At 43.3% G+C, this 17672-nt stretch overlaps 1 protein-coding gene across 1 annotated transcript in view; it reads right to left on the bottom strand.

Annotated features, from left to right (window-relative positions):
- The window catches only part of LOC126095561 (zwei Ig domain protein zig-8-like), a 371675-nt gene that overhangs the window by 219705 nt on the left and 134298 nt on the right, over nt 1-17672 (bottom strand). The window lies entirely within an intron of this gene.

Raw genomic sequence — 17672 nt, 5'->3', positions numbered from 1 at the left:
CAGTAGACTGTAATGAGACGATGTGCCGGAAGAGGGAAATAAATATATTGTTACGTAGCATCCGGAACCAGGTAGAGGAGAGTGTTGTACCTAGAGGAGAGGATACCTATGAACACATGATATTTCCTTGTCTGTGTTTCGAACTAGTGATCGATTTTAGAATCACGTGAAGATATGCGCTTTAGATACCGTCGCAAACAGTTTCCTGGATATTGTACAGTTTTTTTGATTGTAAGAAGTGAGGGTGTGTTTTGTGCAGGGTGTGTGAATATTACGAGTGCTGCATATTTAACTGCTCAGTAGTACGTTAAAGTATTTTGAACATACTGAAAATTTTTCAGTTACATAGATATGTTATAACTTATTTCAATACACGCAGTAGTAGTCGCATTTTTACTTTTAGAATAAAAATAAATTACTCAAATGCGATTTTATTTATATATTTTTATATTGTGTATATATTCTACTTATATATTGTATTTATATATTATATTATATTTATATATTTTTCATTTTTAGAATAAAAGTAAACTCTTTTAATCCGATCACGACTGTGTGCATTGAAATAAGTTCTACTATAAACATTGCTTTTTTCCTAGAACATTGTTCCAAAAATTTTTTAATACAGAGTTTTACGGTGAGTAAAAATTCTGTACATTTTTAAGACAAGTTATACAACACGTGGAAGCTTAAGCCAGAATTCGTCGCTCGTGCACCGTCTTGCGGCTACCCTGGAACAGAAGAACATGGAACACGTGATATTCGCAAATGAACTGACTGTTTTTAACGCCTTAATACTTTCAACTGTCTTGGAAAAGGAAATATTCCTTAATTTCCAGTAGCTTGCTTCTCAAAACATAACTTGTAACTGATTTTTTATAATACTACTTCCTAACCTGATTTCACTTACTGATTGTTTGTGTGTAGTAGAGTAATAATGTAACATGTGTACTACTAAATAAAGTATTGACAAGGTTTTCTCCATAATTAGACTTATAAATTTAATTAGGATACTTACTTCTAGGTACATAATCTTGTTGTACCTTGCAACATTTTTGCACATTTGGAAAAAATCTTACTTTTCCGAAGTAATTTTTGGAATTTCATAAACATATTGCAGCAGAAAAAAGTGAAGCATATCATTTAAAAGTGAGACAAAAAATAATTACTCTTCTGTTACAGGTAAAATTCTGACAATTGTTCTAAGATACAAGACTCTCCCCTGCTCATTATGATAGCAAGACCGCCAAGAAGAACTAACACTCCATACTGGAAGCACTCGCCAAAGTACAGACGAAGCTGAACTGCTTGGCTCAGCAAAGAGTGCTCTTATTTATACAACCGTAGAATATTTCGGCAGATTCCAGTATTCCCTAACGCAGTCCCACGACCTCCCACAATTAACAAATCTCAAATCATAAGTAACGGCAGTAGTCGGGAATCGAAGCAGTGACCCACACGCTCTCAGTCAGCGACTATAACCGCTGCACCACGACAGGCGGGCTCCCTACGTCTTTACGTTCGGGAGGGCTCAAAACACTTGCTAATAAAACGCAAAGTACACAGCATGTTTCAATGTTTTCATTGTTACCTTACCGTGAGTACTGCCGTACATTTGTTGTCGCAATGAATTAACGTGTAAATAGCCGGCCTGAAACACAGAACACTGTTGGCACCACGCAGACACAGTTTTCTCTTTAATTGACCACCCGGGACGCTTTCACACTATCTACCGCGCCCATTTGGTACCATTAAACCCGCCCCATGTTCCGTTACATAACCTTTAAATTCTCGCTGACTCGGAATACTGGCAATACGGAATGTTTCCTCTTGTTGTTGAAATTGCCACAAGCTGTTTATTTTTTTTACGCTACTCTGAAAAACAGAAGATTACAAGGTAATGTCCTGTCGTCGATGCAACCATTAGTAACGCAGCATAAACTCCAATTCATAAGGATTGCGAACGAAATAGGCGACGTTTTTTCAAAGGAACCGTTCTGGAATTTGGGAATCTGATTAACGGAAAGCATGAAAACTACTTTCAGACGCTTACTTTCTTTAAAATGAGCCATCCTCTAATTACTGAATTCAGCAATAATATTTTCACTCAGGAACATGGACGTCTGTTGCTTCTGACCAGCATCGTTCACAATAACAGACACTATTTTCAGTTATGAAGATACGTTATTCACCGCAAATGGTACGTACATAAACAGTGTAACAACCAGCAGCTACACAGCTAAAAATAAATGATTCTGAACAAATCCAGTCGCCGACTGAAAACATAATACTTCCACGCCACCTCTTTTTTTTTTTGACATTGTAAATTGTAAATACTCTGCTTGTCATTAAAGCTCCGACACCAAGAAGACGGCAGGTAACGAATGTCAAACTGGCACGAAGTTATGCACATACTTGTACTGGTAAATGGTTACCATTCACGCAACCACACAACGTAAGTAGCAGTAACATACGTAGAGGTCGCATCGTATTGTTAGACTTTTATTTGCTTTCGACATATATTCTGACGACAAAATTGCTCCTGAGTATTCCCCAAACAGAGAGCCAATGGGGTACGATTTTACCTGCGGCGTATTTCACCCACGAGAATGCCATCATTATTAAACCATATAGCATAACAGCATTCGTAGCAGCCTTATCATTTTATTAAACTTTTACTGACTTTCGACATATATTGTGGTGAAAAATTGCTCCTGGAGACCCCATTGGGGTACGATTTTACCTGCGAAATAATTCACCCAGGAGAATGCCATCATTATTAAACCACACAGCAGAACTGCGTAGCCTCCAGAAATCTATTGGTTGTGAGTGTAGTGTATCCCTACATGGAAGTTCACAAGGGTTGTAGTTACATATAACATCTAGGATGAGTTCGCAAACTACTGATATTAATCGATCAATAGACGCTCTTGAAATATAGTGCTTTGGAAGTTACTGACAGTTGTAGGGGTAAATCAGGTAACTAACAAGCAGATACTGAATCAAGTCTGAGAGAAAAAGAGCTTAACGCCACAACCTAAAAAAGGGTAGAAATTGACAGCTATATTATCTGAGCACCTATACCTACTATTTTTTGTCGATCATTAGTTAAATTAGTCTCCAAAGACGTATTTTTGAGTGTTATCGAACATATAGTTTTCATGCCTCGGTGATGGGAACTGCGTTTCTCGACTCTTTTTACGCGACTTTTAGCTTGTTCTGTCTTCTTCTTCTTCGTCACTTCTTCCAGTACATGCTACGGAGAATATCGCACGAAATACCCCATTACGCTGAATGGTTCATTTTTTGCAAGAGTTAAGTCAGGAGTACAGGCACTGATGTAAAACTTATTGCATTGAGCACTGGATGAGAGAAGATATTAGGGCAAGGTAAAATACTATTTGTGTAATTCATTTGGTAGATTGTCGAGTGCACTTATTATTTACTGTAATTTCCTATGTCTAAGAAGTTTATTCTTTGAGACAATATTTGTTGCAGTTCGCGTATAATGTTGCTGTGGCAGATAACTTGTTGAAACGCATTGTTGACAAATATTTGTTTCCAAGCAGTCACATGTATAAAGAGAGAGAGAGAGAGAGAGAGAGAGAGAGAGTGAGTATCATGCATAAGAGAGAGCATCATGAATCTTCGGTGAAAGTAATAATTGTTGTTTCGGTATCTTACCAGAGTTGAGTGAGATCAAGGACCGATTAACATTGTTTTACGTCAAACCGTATAAAGTCGAAAGAAAATAAAAATATATGTTTCAGTAAATTTCCATTTTTAAAGCTTTCAGTTACATGTTGGCAGACAACACACAGACATCTTAAAAAGCATCATAGTCGTTAAGTTGGTAACTGAAGGAAGTTTGAGGTGCTAAAAGTTGTAAAGAGAGCCCAAGGTCTGATTGAAAGAAGCAGGTTAAAGTGGCTGCAGTAGTTAATGAAGAGATAACGAGGCAAGTACAGATGGGTGCCTCGAACAGGTTTTTGATCTGAAGCACACAATGTCAACACCAGCAGCAGCATTATCGTCATGAATCTATGAATTAAGAGAAGAGCGAATTAACCTACAGGTCGAGGATGGAAAACAAGATGCAAAAGAAAGTTAAGACCAAAATAACCGTGAGAAACTATGTGAACTTACCAGTTGTTGCTAGTCCAACCTATCAATCGAAGTGGTACAGGGGCAAGACACTCGACTCGTATTAGAGAGGACGGAGGTTCGAATACCTGTCCTTTCACCCACACTTACGTTTTCCGTGATTTCCCTAAACCACTTAAAGTAACGATTTCCTTCCCCATCTCTCTCCAGTTCGAGCTTCGGCCCTTTCCCTAATAACTTGGTCATCCATCGGACGTTAAACCCTCATCTTCTTTCCTTCGCAACAACTTTATCACTGGAACTGGCCATTATTCATATTCGCAGTAATAACCATACCCTGGGATAAACGCTGCGCCATATTGAAATTTTTAAACTTGAAGTTGGTAACTGGATATTGCGTTTGTCATAACCTCTCGTTAGCAACGTGAAAGCAAATACTTTTAAATTCCGGCTACAGTGCTGCCCTTCTATTCTGATCTAGAGTAGCCTTATTTACACAGCCTCTGAACATGAATATTACCTACTTAAGTTACTTTTGATGCATGTGATACCAATTAATGTAAATAGCATCTGACTATCTATAACCGCAATTAAATACGAAGAATTGTTATCAGTAATACGCTGAATGGCTTCCTCATCAAACAATCACACTCAAAGACTAACAGTTGCGTTCTGAAGCTCTCTTAGAAAAACGCATGTATTGAATTTATATGAAAATTTTGCAAATGAAAACAGTTCCTAATTTCACCTCAAAAAGTTCGTTTAGCTCTACAGCTGTTTCTTAAAGCAAGTACTTTTAAATGCTGACTACAGCGTTGCCCTTGTATTGTGATCTGGAACGACCTTAACTACTCTACTTTTTAACATGAAGATTTACCGTGGAAAGTACTTTTGATGTGTGATACCAGTTAATTTAAACAGAATCTTCCTATCTGTAAATGAAATTCAGGACAAAGAATGGTTATCACTAAAACGTCGAATGGCTTCCTCGCACACAAGGGCTAACTGTTGCCTATTGAGACCATAACCTATTGGAAAAACGCATCTACTAAATTTATGTGAAAATATTACAAATGCAAACAGTTCCAAATTGCATCTCAAAAAATTCGTTTGCGCCCTAGAATTGTTCCTTACCATGCAAAGAGTAACTTAGGTCTCCTCTGTCTTGTTCAGTCGTAATAATATGAAGTGCTGAACTGCATATGCTTGAAATAAATCTCTCCGCAGCCAACTGCCTTATTTGCTTTATTCTAGGCTGCTTTCACAAATAACAATTTTGCTATATTTCTAAAAATGCAGCTACCAGTCCACGCAATACTTCAAGCTGTGACAGTGCAGTAAAGATATATTTTTGATTCTAACAAGTGGGGATAAGCTTCAGTGAAACGTTTGCAAATGGATAAAAGGGTATTTTGAAAATATCTTGAAGTCCTTGTAGTGACAGAAAAGTTACTCACACTAACATGAAACATGATTTTCTTCCAGTATTGATATACACAAAAAAATGTTAATTACAGAAAATTTACTCTTTGCTTTCCCAACGAAATATTTTTAACTGAAGGAGCAAAGTGAAGAAGAATAATAATTCAGATTCTGAAAACATGACTGATAATTCGCGTTGGATACCAAAACGAAGGTACTTTTAAACACAATGCAGTCTTTACAATAATTACTCCGTTAACGCTTGCAGCAAATAAAAACTCTATGCATATTACCTTTTCCCAAAAGTTCTCCTCTCTGTAAACTCGTATCAAAAGTCCTGTAATGTCAATTACACATCAGGGAGCATCTCAAATAACATTTCATTCTTTGTTCAGCAAGTCCTACTTAACGGCGACTCAATTCTGTCCCTTTCAGCAGCCGATTCACTCATCGCTCGTGCTATGCTAATAACAACCGCTGGTACCAAAAGAGTACGTATCAGTCACGTTTAGGCATCTAAAGACGCTCATACTAGCAAATATTTCAAACAGACTGCCATTTCACGTTAAATGTAGCCTTTCAATATAACCGTAAATACAATGACGGAAAAAAGTCGACACATCAAAAAATAATTGATGTAGAGCAATGAGATTCCGGGAATACATTTGTATAGGTAATATATTTAAGTGCTTAATATTGCAAGATCACAGTTTAATCTAAGCTCGAGATAAGCTGTTGCCAACGTGAAATGCTGGTACATTAGTAAACGGAGTAATTGACAATGTTGAATGCCGACTTCCAAACGTGCATGCATTCTGTAGCGCAGGTGCCAGATGTCTGTGTGTGCGACTGAGTTCCATGACTTTTGCTCTCGGTTGGTCAATACAGGGACGGTTAATGCTGTTTGTGGACGACGCTGGCCTTGTCGTCCTATGATGTCCCATATGCGCTCGACTCGTGATCGAACAGGCCAAGGCAACGTCGACGCTCTATAGAGCACGATCAACAGCGATATGTGGTCGAGCGTTATCCTGCTCCAAAAAAATCTGGAATGCTGTTCATAAATGGCAGCGCGACAGGTCGAATCACCAGACTGACGTACAAACTTGCAGTCAAGGTGAGTGGGATAACCAAGAGAGTGCTCCTGCTGTCATGCGAAATCATACCCCAGACCATAGGTTCAGGTGTAGGTCCAGTGTATTTACCACGCAGGTAGTTTGGTTGTAGGCCCTCAACTGACCTGCTTTTAACCATACGGTCATCACTGCCACCGAGGCGCAACCAGTTTCCATCACGAAAGACACCAGAGCTCCACCTTATCGTCCAGTGAGACCTCTCTTGACACTGCTGAAGTCTGCGTGATTTGTGGTCGGTAAAATTAACGCTGGCGTCTGGCTTTGAACTGTCCTTGAATTGACCGTTTTGAAGCAATTTCTTGTGTCACTGCGACCCCAACTGCTGCTAAAATTGCAGCTGCAGATGCAGAACTATGCGCCAGAGCCATACGCCGAACACGGTGGCCTTCTCTAACGACAGTGCCGCGTGGCCGTTTTGAGCCTGGTCTTCTTGCGGCCGTACCTTTCGGTGACCGCTGCAGCCAGAAGTCATGTACAGTGGCTCCATTCCTGCCAAATCTTTCTGTAGTATTGCAGAAGGAAAATCCAGCTTCCCGTAACCTTATTACACGAACTCGTTCAAAATGGTTCAAATGGCTCTGAGCACTATGGGACTTAACATCTCAGGTCATCAGTCCCCTAGAACTTACAACTACTTAAACGTAGCTAACCTAAGGACACCACACACATCCATGCCCGAGGCAGGATTCGAACCTGCGACCGTACTGGTTACAGACTTTAGCGCCTAGAACCACTCGGTCACTTCGGCCGGCCAAGCACATGCAAATTCAAGTGAAATACAAACAGCTTCTGTCACTCATATGTTCCTAAACCATTTGCAAAGTCTCTTTCTTTTGTTTGTTTTTTATGTAATTGTGTGACGTAATGTTCGGAAGAGATATTACGATTAGATGTTCGTTCAAAGCCATAACGGTTATATGGCATATCCGATCTGCTTGTATATTATATTGGGTTTCTCATACATTTGGACTTCGCGAATTCGTCATGTTACACCATTTCATTGTTCTGCAATTTTAACCGTGTACTTTTCCTCCGTTTTTGAATTCTAAATGTTGGATTCATGCACAGCATGTTACATACACTTACGTTGTTTTGTGTTGTCTCGTTGTCACCGTAGGATTGTACCATGGGAAGAAAGGAGAGGATGTTTGGTGGTCGGTATCCTCTTTCTATAACTCAACTGCACACATATATTAACAGGGTTCTTTATTACTAACCAGAACAGAAAGCTACTTAAGGTAGTCCAGGTGTTGCGGTACAAGCTCTTCCGTATAGTCCAAGTTAGCCTCACTGCTGGTAAAGTACAAGTCAGCCATGTACAGTACTCTGGTCACAATGTGTTGCCTGAGACTAAGACTCTGGTTTTTTATTTTATTTTTTAAAATTATTTTTAAATAAATTAAAGACGAAACTCTAAGATCAATGTGGATCCATGTGGAGCACGTATTGGTCTCACCGCGTACTTCTAGTACTCAGCCACACTCAATTGATATCATCAAAGTGTACGGGCCTGAAGATGGCGTTCATGCAACGTCGAAACTAGTAGCCAAATAAATATGAAATCTTAAATATAGCTGGAGGAGTTTCATTTCTAATAAAAATCGTTGTAAATTATCGCTCTCACAGCGCAAGCTCTTTATTTCTAAATCAGATAGTGTAGGTAACAGACGACAAATACATTATCCTCGCACAAATCGGGCCTGTAAGGCCGCATATTGTGAGGCTGTGGTGCAATATGGGGTTTGTAGCTCATGCTCAAGTTTAGTTATCAGTTGTGTTCCTTCCAAGGTTCTCGGGTGTACTGCTGGATGTAATCGGCGAACAATCGTTCTGTCAATCAGCTTCGGGGCACCGCACCGTGCTCGGTGGCAAAGGTTCAAAGTGGTTCAAATGGCTCTGAGCACTATGGGATTCAACTGCTGTGGTCATAAGTCCCCTAGAACTTAGAACTACTTAAACCTAACTAACCTAAGGACATCACAGACATCCATGCCCGAGGCAGGATTCGAACCTGCGACCGTAGCGGTCGTGCGGTTCCAGACTGTAGCGCCTTTAACCGCTCGGCCACTTCGGCCGGCTGGTGGCGAAGGGATTTGCCGCTGAGGCAGTGGGGAGGAAGGGGGGGGGAGGAAGAGAGTATCGGTTTTTCGTCTGAACAGAGTCTGACGGCAGAGCTGCAGCACTTAGAATCCACCTTCCACGAGTATAGACGCAGTAACCGAAGGATTTGGACAGTCCTGCACGCAAGAGCTCAAAGAACGACACGGAGGCCGAAAACACGGACGAAGACGATAAGAAGAGCACTTTCATACCGTTTGCTGGCAATGTACCGCCAAAAATTGGCAGACTACTGCGAAAACGCCACATAACATTATCAGACAAGATCTCAAAAAGGCAGGGGTATCAAGGTCCGAGTGAATACTGGAAAATCTTATATTGGGCAAACGATCCGCACAGTCGAAGCTCGATGTACAGAACATAGGTGCCACACTCGCTTACTGCAACCCAACAATCATCATCACCACCACCACCACCACCATCATCAGCCAATTCAATCATTAGATGATGTGGCCTCTTCGAGTCGTGGATTCAGGTAGGCTTTCAGAAGTCTTCTCCAAGTGGGACGGTCTTGGGCAGTTCTCTGCCAGGTGTTACCAGCGATCTTCTTGATGTCTTTGTCCCATCTGTCTGGTGGTCTTCCTCTAGGCCTCCGGTGCTCTCTCGGACGCCACTCCAGTACTAGCTTCGTCCATCTGTTGTCTTTTCTTCTTGCAACGTGGCCAGCCCACTGCCATTTCAAGGAACCTACTCTCTCTTAAGATGTCATTAACCTTCGTCACAGACCGGATGTCATCTGCCCTTTTCCTGTCCTTTCTTGTATAGCCCAGCATTGATCTCTCCATGGCTCTCTGTGCTGTCCTAAGTTTCCCTTCTGTGAATGAGTTCAGTGTCCATGTCTCAACAATACTGCATTGAAAATAAAGATACCTCAAATTATCAGCAAACGAGAATCCTGCCTACCACCGACAAATATTGGGACACCATTTACAAAGAAGTGATTGAAATCCGAGTGACTGATAATTTATTCAACAGTAGCACGGACTCCTACGGATCAAGGCTTGGAAGCCAATACTAAGCTCCATCATGACGGGAGGTGCGACTGGGACCGCGCACGTTACACAAATGAGACACCCCCTCCCCCAACATCGCAGCCGCACATCCCCCCCTCCTCCTCCCCCACACCACCGCCAACCGACCACGCCACGGCGCCGGTGTGGTCCGAACTGCGCACCGACAACCATAAATACTTCCAGCATGTAGCAGACGCAGCAAGAACTGACGATGGCGAAACGTTTATTCGCCGAAATACCGTGGACCAGCAGCACACCCAGAAACCGTGGGAGCAGCATACACGCCGGGAAAGACTCGTATCACACTCATTTGTATTGCTTCCGAGTAAATTTCTCCCTACAGCTTTGCTTCCGCCGTTTTTTCTCGAAGTTTCATGCTTTACTGTGAAACATGTATAAATAATTTGAGATTTAAAATATTGGTCGTCGCTGGCCACTATTTACGCGTTCTTTCGGGCTGCATAAGAATCCCTCGTTGGAAGAACTGGGCGCCTTTTGACAGAATCCATGAATCTATTCAGTTTTGCGCTTATTCGTACGACTGGAAGTGCTGATCAACCACACCGCGTGCCATTGATCGAAAAAGGTGGTAATCAGACAGAGCAATGTCTCGAAAAAATGACGGGTGGAGTAGGACTTCCCATTTCAAGATTTCCAAGTATAATTTCACGGGTCTTGCGACATGAGGTCGAGCATTGTCATGCTCTTTACCGCTGTACTATGGCCGTTTGGCTTCCAGTGCTCATCTCAAACGCATCGATTTCTTTCGATAACTATCTCTTGTCGTTATTCCGTCGGTTTCAGTAGCTTCAAAAACAAACTCGTCCACCGTCATACTGGTCTTCGTCGTCAAAATCTCCGTTCTTGAAGCGTTGGAACCATTCTCTACATGATCTTTCACTAATAGGTGCCCCACCATGGCTCTTACCCGACATTTTATGAGCTTCAGCCGCACATTTATTCATGTGAAAGCAGAAAATTGAAAGGTCCTGCAAACTACGAGAACTGGGCTCGTACGTTGACATATTCAATCGAGCATAATTTTATGATGCAATCACAAATCGACTACTATTTTGATGGCATTATGTTTACAAATGTCTAAGCTTATCGTATGGACACTTACAACCTACCATTTTCACCACCAATTGCCGCGACTGTCATCTATTACAAAACGGCAGAAGCAAAGTTGTAGACCTAATGTCATCAATTTAGTGCTTGACAGCTTTTGTGAAACTGTATCTGTAAAGGCTGCAAGAAATGGCGAGAAGTAAGAAACAGTGTGAGTGTGAGAGTGTGTGTGTGTGTGTGTGTGTGTGTGTGTGTGTGAAAGAGAGAAAGAGAGAGAAATGGTTCAAATGGCTCTGAGCACTATGGGACTTAACTGCTGAGGTCATCAGTCCCCTAGAAATTAGAACTACTTAAACCTAGCTAACCTAAGGACATCACGCACATCCATGCCCGAGGCAGGATTCGAACCTGCGACCGTAGCGGTCTCGCGGTTCCAGACTGAAGCGCCTGGAACATCTCGGCCACCCCGGCCGGCGGTTGAAAGAGAGAGAGCGAGAGAGACAGACAGAGTAGAGAGAGAGAGAGAGAGAGAGAGAGAGAGAGAGAGAAGGGGGAGGGAGGGAGGGAGGGAGGGATGGAGGGAGAGAGAGAGAGGGAAAGTGTTTTATGAGTTTGCTTTGAGACACAGTCTCTCGTGTAGCGTGTTTCACGCAACTCAGTTCAAGTAAGCTATCGCACCTGACCGTAACGTGATATAAAATTCCCGCTTACTAACGAGACAGATTTGTCACCCATTCTATCTAGCATTTTTTTTTCTTTTCATTAAGATGCTAATTTGTATTTCAGAAATTTCTGACACAGTTTCTGTTCACAGACCTATACCTTACAAAGATGGGATGAGACCTCAAGTCAATCTGATAGTAATATCTCAGCTAATTTTGTGCCACCACAGCAAGTATCAGGGAGAGAACAACTGGTTGCACCCCTCAACATAGGTACTGATCAACCATATTCTGTATTTCAACCGTTAAGTGAACTATGGTTCTTATTGTTGGAATTATCTTGTCACAGCAATTATTTTTCATTTCTCTATTCCAATCTTCTGTTTAAATATACGTATTATAGCGCAATAGTGGCTTGAATGAAATAAAAAATGAATGATTTGTATCGCCATTTTATATTACAGAAAAATAACTACAGAATCCATCTTCAGTTTGTATTAACCTCACCAGACAAACATTCGTCATCCCCATCCCTTATTTTTTGCAGAGACTCAACGAAGTTGTTTTTTTTACATCGTATAAGAATTCTAATCAATTGATTATATTTATTTTTTAACAATTTTTTTTGTGATAATTTTATTTTGTGAAATAGGGCCAAAAACTATGGTGGTATGCATAACTCTCAGGGCCCTTTCGTGAGTTGTTATTTTGGTGGTAGGTGTATTTCCCACTGTAGAAACGAAGTAGCTTTTCCCGATTTCACAAGTGACAACAGTAGTGTTCTCACGAGAAACAGAAACTTATTGTTGGAGCAGTTTTTATACATTTGGGACCACATACTACAACAAGACGTCAAGCACGACCACAGCTGGTAAGATATACCTCCAAAAACTTAGCAAAAGCACCAAGTTTGTGGCAAGTATGCTTCCCAAGATCGACAAAAAACATAATTTTGTGGTAAACTTAGGTGACAGAAGTCTTGGGATAGCGATATGCACATATACATATGGCGGTATTATCGCGTACATAAGATATAAAAGAGCATTGCATTGGTGGAATTGTGATTTGTAATCAAGTGATTTGTGTGGTAAGGCTTCCGGCGTGATTATGGGCGCACGACGGGAATTAATAGACTTTGAACGCAGCTAGGCGCATGGGACATTCCATTTCAAACACCATTAGGAAATTCAAATATTCCGAGATGTACAGTATCAAGAGTGTGTCGAAATTACAAAATTTCAGTCACTACCTCTCATCACAGAGGACACAGTGGTCGACAGCCTTCAGTTAACGACCGAGAGCTGCGGATTTTGCGTAAAGTTGGCAGTGATGACAGACAATACTGCGTCAGATAACTGCAGAAATCAATGTGCGACGTACGAGGAACATATCCGACAGGACAATGCTGTAGAATTTGGCGTTAATGGTCTTTGGCCGCAAACAACCGACGCAAGCGGTCTTTTCTAACAGCACGACATCGGCTTCATCGCCTCTCCTGGGCTCGTGACCATATCGTTTGGGCCATAGGCGACTGGAAAACCGTAGCCTGGTCAGATGAGTCCCGATTTCAGTTGGTAATAGCTGGTGGTATGGTTCGAGTGTGGTGAACACGCTACGAAGCCATGGACCCAAGTCGTCAAGGCACTGTGCAAGCCGGTGGTGGCTCTATAACGATGTGAGTTGTATTAACATGGAATGGCCTAGATCTTCTGGTCCAACTGAACCGATCACTGCCTGGAGATGGTTGTCTTCGGCTACTTGGAGACCATTTCCAGCCATTCATAAACTTCATGTTTCCCAACATGTCACCGGGCCCCAATTTTTCTCAATTGGTTTTAAAGGACATTCTGGACAATACGAACGAATGATTTGACCACCCACATCGCGCGGCATGAATCCCAACTAACATTTATAGGACATAATCGAGAGGTCAGTTCGCGCATACATCCTGCATCGGCAACGTTTCCACAGTTATGGATCGGTATAGGGACAGCAGTCCGCCCCGATAGCTGAATGGTCAGCGTCACGGACTGCCATCCTACGGGCCCGGGTTCGATTCCCGGCTGGGTCGGGGATTTTTTTCCACTCAGGGAATGGGTGTTGTGTTGCCTTCATCATCATTTCATCCCCATCCGGCGCGCAGGTCGCCCAATGTGGCGTCGAATGTAATAAGACCTGCACCAACCTCCTACTCAGGAAACCTGACCAGGGGAAGGTGTTCGAGTGCACCAGGGAATCCACAGCGTCCAACCACTTCATAGCGGGAGGCAAATACACGCGCTTCGCAGACTGGCGCTTTATTCATCGCGCCAGGCTCGGAGTCGTGCCTCTGAACGGTTGTCGCCGCTTTGATGGGCGGGCAAACAACAACAAAGCCTGCCGACGCTGTGGCCACAACAATGAGACGCTCCCACACGTGGTCAACGCGTGTATGGTGCACTCCGCAGCCCTGCAATATCGCCACAACGCGGTCCTCAACCGCCTCGCGACAGCAGTCGCTGGGCGGCCAAGAAGAGGAAACACTGCTGTTCCTGACATCAGGATCAACCAAACCGTCATAGGGGACAGCAGTGGGCTGCGTCCGGACCTCGTAGTAACTGACGAGGCCGCGAAGACTGTGACCATCGTCGATGTGACAATCCCCTTCGAGAATAGGCGGATTGCGCTCGACAACGCTCGGCAACTGAAGAGGATAAAGTACGCCGACGTTGCGCGCGGATTAGCTGCTCGCGGCTACTCCGTCACTGTCGACGCCCTGGTTGTTGGCAGTCTGGGGGCGTGGGACCGCCAGAACGATGCAGTGCTTCGGCACCTAGGCATCGCTAGCCGCTACTGCCAACTGATGCGGCGGCTGATGGTGTCTGACACCATCAAGTGGTCCCGCGACATTTACGTGGAACACATCACTGGCTACCGCCAGTATGTGTCCCCCTAGACTGTGGCATGCTCTGACGTCAGGCTGCGAGACCTTCGAGACTGCAGTCGTCGGAGAACTTCGAGGTCGGTGCCTTCGTGACGTCGGTGTCGAGATTCTCTTCAACGACGCGGGAACGGCGGCGCTACACCATCTTCGCGCCGCACTGCAGCAGTGCCGAGTCAGTAGCGGTGCGTGCGGTGCTGCCTGGTGCCCCTCCCTCCGTGGTGTCCGCCGAATATGCTCCCACCTCGGTTGGCGCGGTGCTAGGCGGTGCCAAACGTGTGCCTACTGCCCGGCAGTCTCCAGCCAGCGTGGGAAGCAACGCCCTCCTGCCACGACACCCCAGTGACGTCCGCCGCAAGGCAGACAGAGGGGAGAAGTCCGGCTGTGTGTGACCCGCCTGCGTGTGTGGCACACCAGCCGCTGGCAGCCGTGCATGTGCAGTGTGCTGTCAGGGCATGGAGATGAATGGAATAAAATAAAATAGCTCCTAAATTAGGTCCAATTTACCCCTGGTCTGACATAACTAAGGCCGCGCCTACCGCGGGAATAGTCTTAAGGATGACATACTTAAGTAACCGCGCCTAACGCGGCCTCTCAACATTTAAGTAGTGGGCTTAACCCACGAAATAGAATAGGAATACAATACTTAAGTACGGTTAGAACGTTTTCTTCTTAATTTTACCTAAACTTAATAAAACTGTAAAACTCGCATTATATAGAGTCTTGATATTCTTTCTTAAAATTATACTTCGTAGTACTGTAACTAAGAATTATCTCTGAAAATAAAGACCTGCACCAAGGCGGCCGGCCCTGCCCCGTAAGGGGCCTCCCGGCCAATAACGCCAAATGCTCATTTCCATAGGGACTGTAGGGCACTTCCAACGGCTTGCTGATTCCACGCCGAGTTGCTTCGCTACGCCAGGTAAAAGGTGGTCCGACACAATATTAGGCGCTATCCGATGATTTTTGTCACCTCAGTGTCCTTCCCAAGCACCATTGAGAAACTAGTATAGTGAGAATTTTAAAATTTTCACGGCGAGCTGAACGTTCAAATGAATTTTGGGTTTGCAGCCTGTCGTCGTTCACCGCATTCCACGATATTTAAAGTCCATCTCAGGTGAGCCATCGAAGGCTGATGAAGACGTCGTCCGTTCCACAGTAGACAAGGTGATTCAGCTGCCCTACCGCTGTCGTTTTATGCAACACGGAATGTTGTATCTGGCCTTCATAAACAACGCTCGAGATTTTCGTATTCTGTCGCTCGCTACGCGCAAACTATTAGTCCTACAGGATAATGAACAGGACCTGTGTGTAGGAAATTTTAACGTAGTTACATTTTTGTACTGGGACACGGTTTCGCTAAAGACCGTATTTTTCGAGTTATTCAAGAAAAACGTACAAAAGTGATCCTCAAGTGCACCCCCCACTTCCAAACTCTTCCCCCACCGGCAGGATTTCTTGTATGTTGTTCATGGCACTCCCTTTTACCACTGTACAAAAGAATTTTAACAGCATAAAATGAGCAATTACATCGCTGTCTTTGCTAGGGCTTCTGACTGAGAAACTACCGTGCTTTCAAGGGTTAAGTTTGGATCGAATTGTTAACGTAAATAATTTTAGTGCAACTTTTACGAAACTGGTTTTCCGTTCATTTCGCTAAGGGGAACGTTTAAATTAATAATGTTAACGAAGTAGCTGACTATGCTGTTGGCGTAATAGCCCTAAAAAAAGAAACCAAAAAAAGGTCGAATATCAGGAACGGAATATATAGTCCCAAATTTTTGTACAGTAGTAGAAGAGATTGCCACGAGCAACATATTAGAAATCCTGACTGCTGAGAGTTGACTATGGGGGCGGAGGTGCGCTTTAATACTCTTTTCTTGAATAGCTCCAAAACCGTGGCTTCCAGCGGAAACATACCCCAGTACCTAATTTTACCTCATTAAATTTTGTACAGAAATGTCCTATTCGTTTCTTCTTTAGGAATAACAGTTCGCACGTAGTGAGCGAGAGAATGAATATGAAAATCTCGCACATGGTTTATGAAGGCAAGATATAACACTGCTGGTTGCATAAAACTACATCGGTAGGGGCAGCTGAATCACCTTCTATAGAACACAGCGCGTAGGCTATGCTCTGGTGGCGAACATACATCCCAAAGACCATTAAAACAACATTACTTGTTCGTATGTATACTTTTTACAGCTCTAAAAGACATTTTTCACAACAAACAGAAACTACAGACGGTGCCATGGATAGCAATAGATGCGGCGAGCATACGACGTATTCTTTTAAGCGCAGTTTTGAAATATAATTATTGGTAGGTATATTCTCCACGGCCAGAGAAATGGCTAATAGAATCCACTGACGCTATGGAGTGCTGAAGGTGCTGTGGATCTGGTACCAGGTGATTATGTGACCAGCAACTGCTGACGTAACTCATGGCAGTCAGATGGTGTGTCTGCACAGTCGGTTATCTGGAATAAGTGCAGTATAATTGGTCGACGTGGTAGAAAGAAGCTACCACGAATTGGACGTGGCGTTCAGTAAGTAATACAACACTTTTCTTCTTCCCATTTTCGGTTGAAAAAAATGCAGAGTTTGTTGTGGCACATCGTGGAATTACTCCCGTATAAGTCTTTACAGTTTCGTGATGTTCGAATTGGTGGCGGGCCTATAGGTAGCCTTCAAAATGGCGTCTTTAACGGAGATGAATTCCAAGCATCATTGAGTTTCTTTTGAGGGAAAACCAGAATATCTACGGACGCCTAGCAGTGAACAAAAGCACGGTGAGTCGTAGAGCGAGTCGTCTATCATCATCCCAACAAGGTCGCGCGAACGCGTCCGATGTCTCGCTTACCAGCCGACCGCACGCAGCTGTGGCTCCTTAAATGTTGGAATCTGTGGACATCCTCGTTCAAGGTGATCGACGGATTACAATCAAACACCTCGCTGAATAGCTGGACGCCTAACAGAAACACATAAACAGAAACCAAGAATCATGTGTGCGGAATTGATCGCGCCTTGCAATGTTGGTCATGACAATTTTTATCAAACGTGGGTTTATTACATCGAACCGGAAACAAAACGGCAACCCATGGAGTGTTCCACAGCACCTCAACTACCAATGAAAAGTTCAAAGCCCCAAACTTAGACGGTAAAGTCATAGCGAAGGTCTTCTGGAACTCTGAAGCGGTTATTCTGTTTGATGTCTTGCCTCGTGGTGCTA

This window comes from Schistocerca cancellata, chromosome 8 (assembly GCF_023864275.1).
Source record: "Schistocerca cancellata isolate TAMUIC-IGC-003103 chromosome 8, iqSchCanc2.1, whole genome shotgun sequence".
Lineage (NCBI taxonomy): Eukaryota > Metazoa > Arthropoda > Insecta > Orthoptera > Acrididae > Schistocerca > Schistocerca cancellata.
The sequence above is the reverse complement of the archived record's forward strand: the minus strand, read 5'-3'. Positions and strand labels throughout refer to the sequence as shown.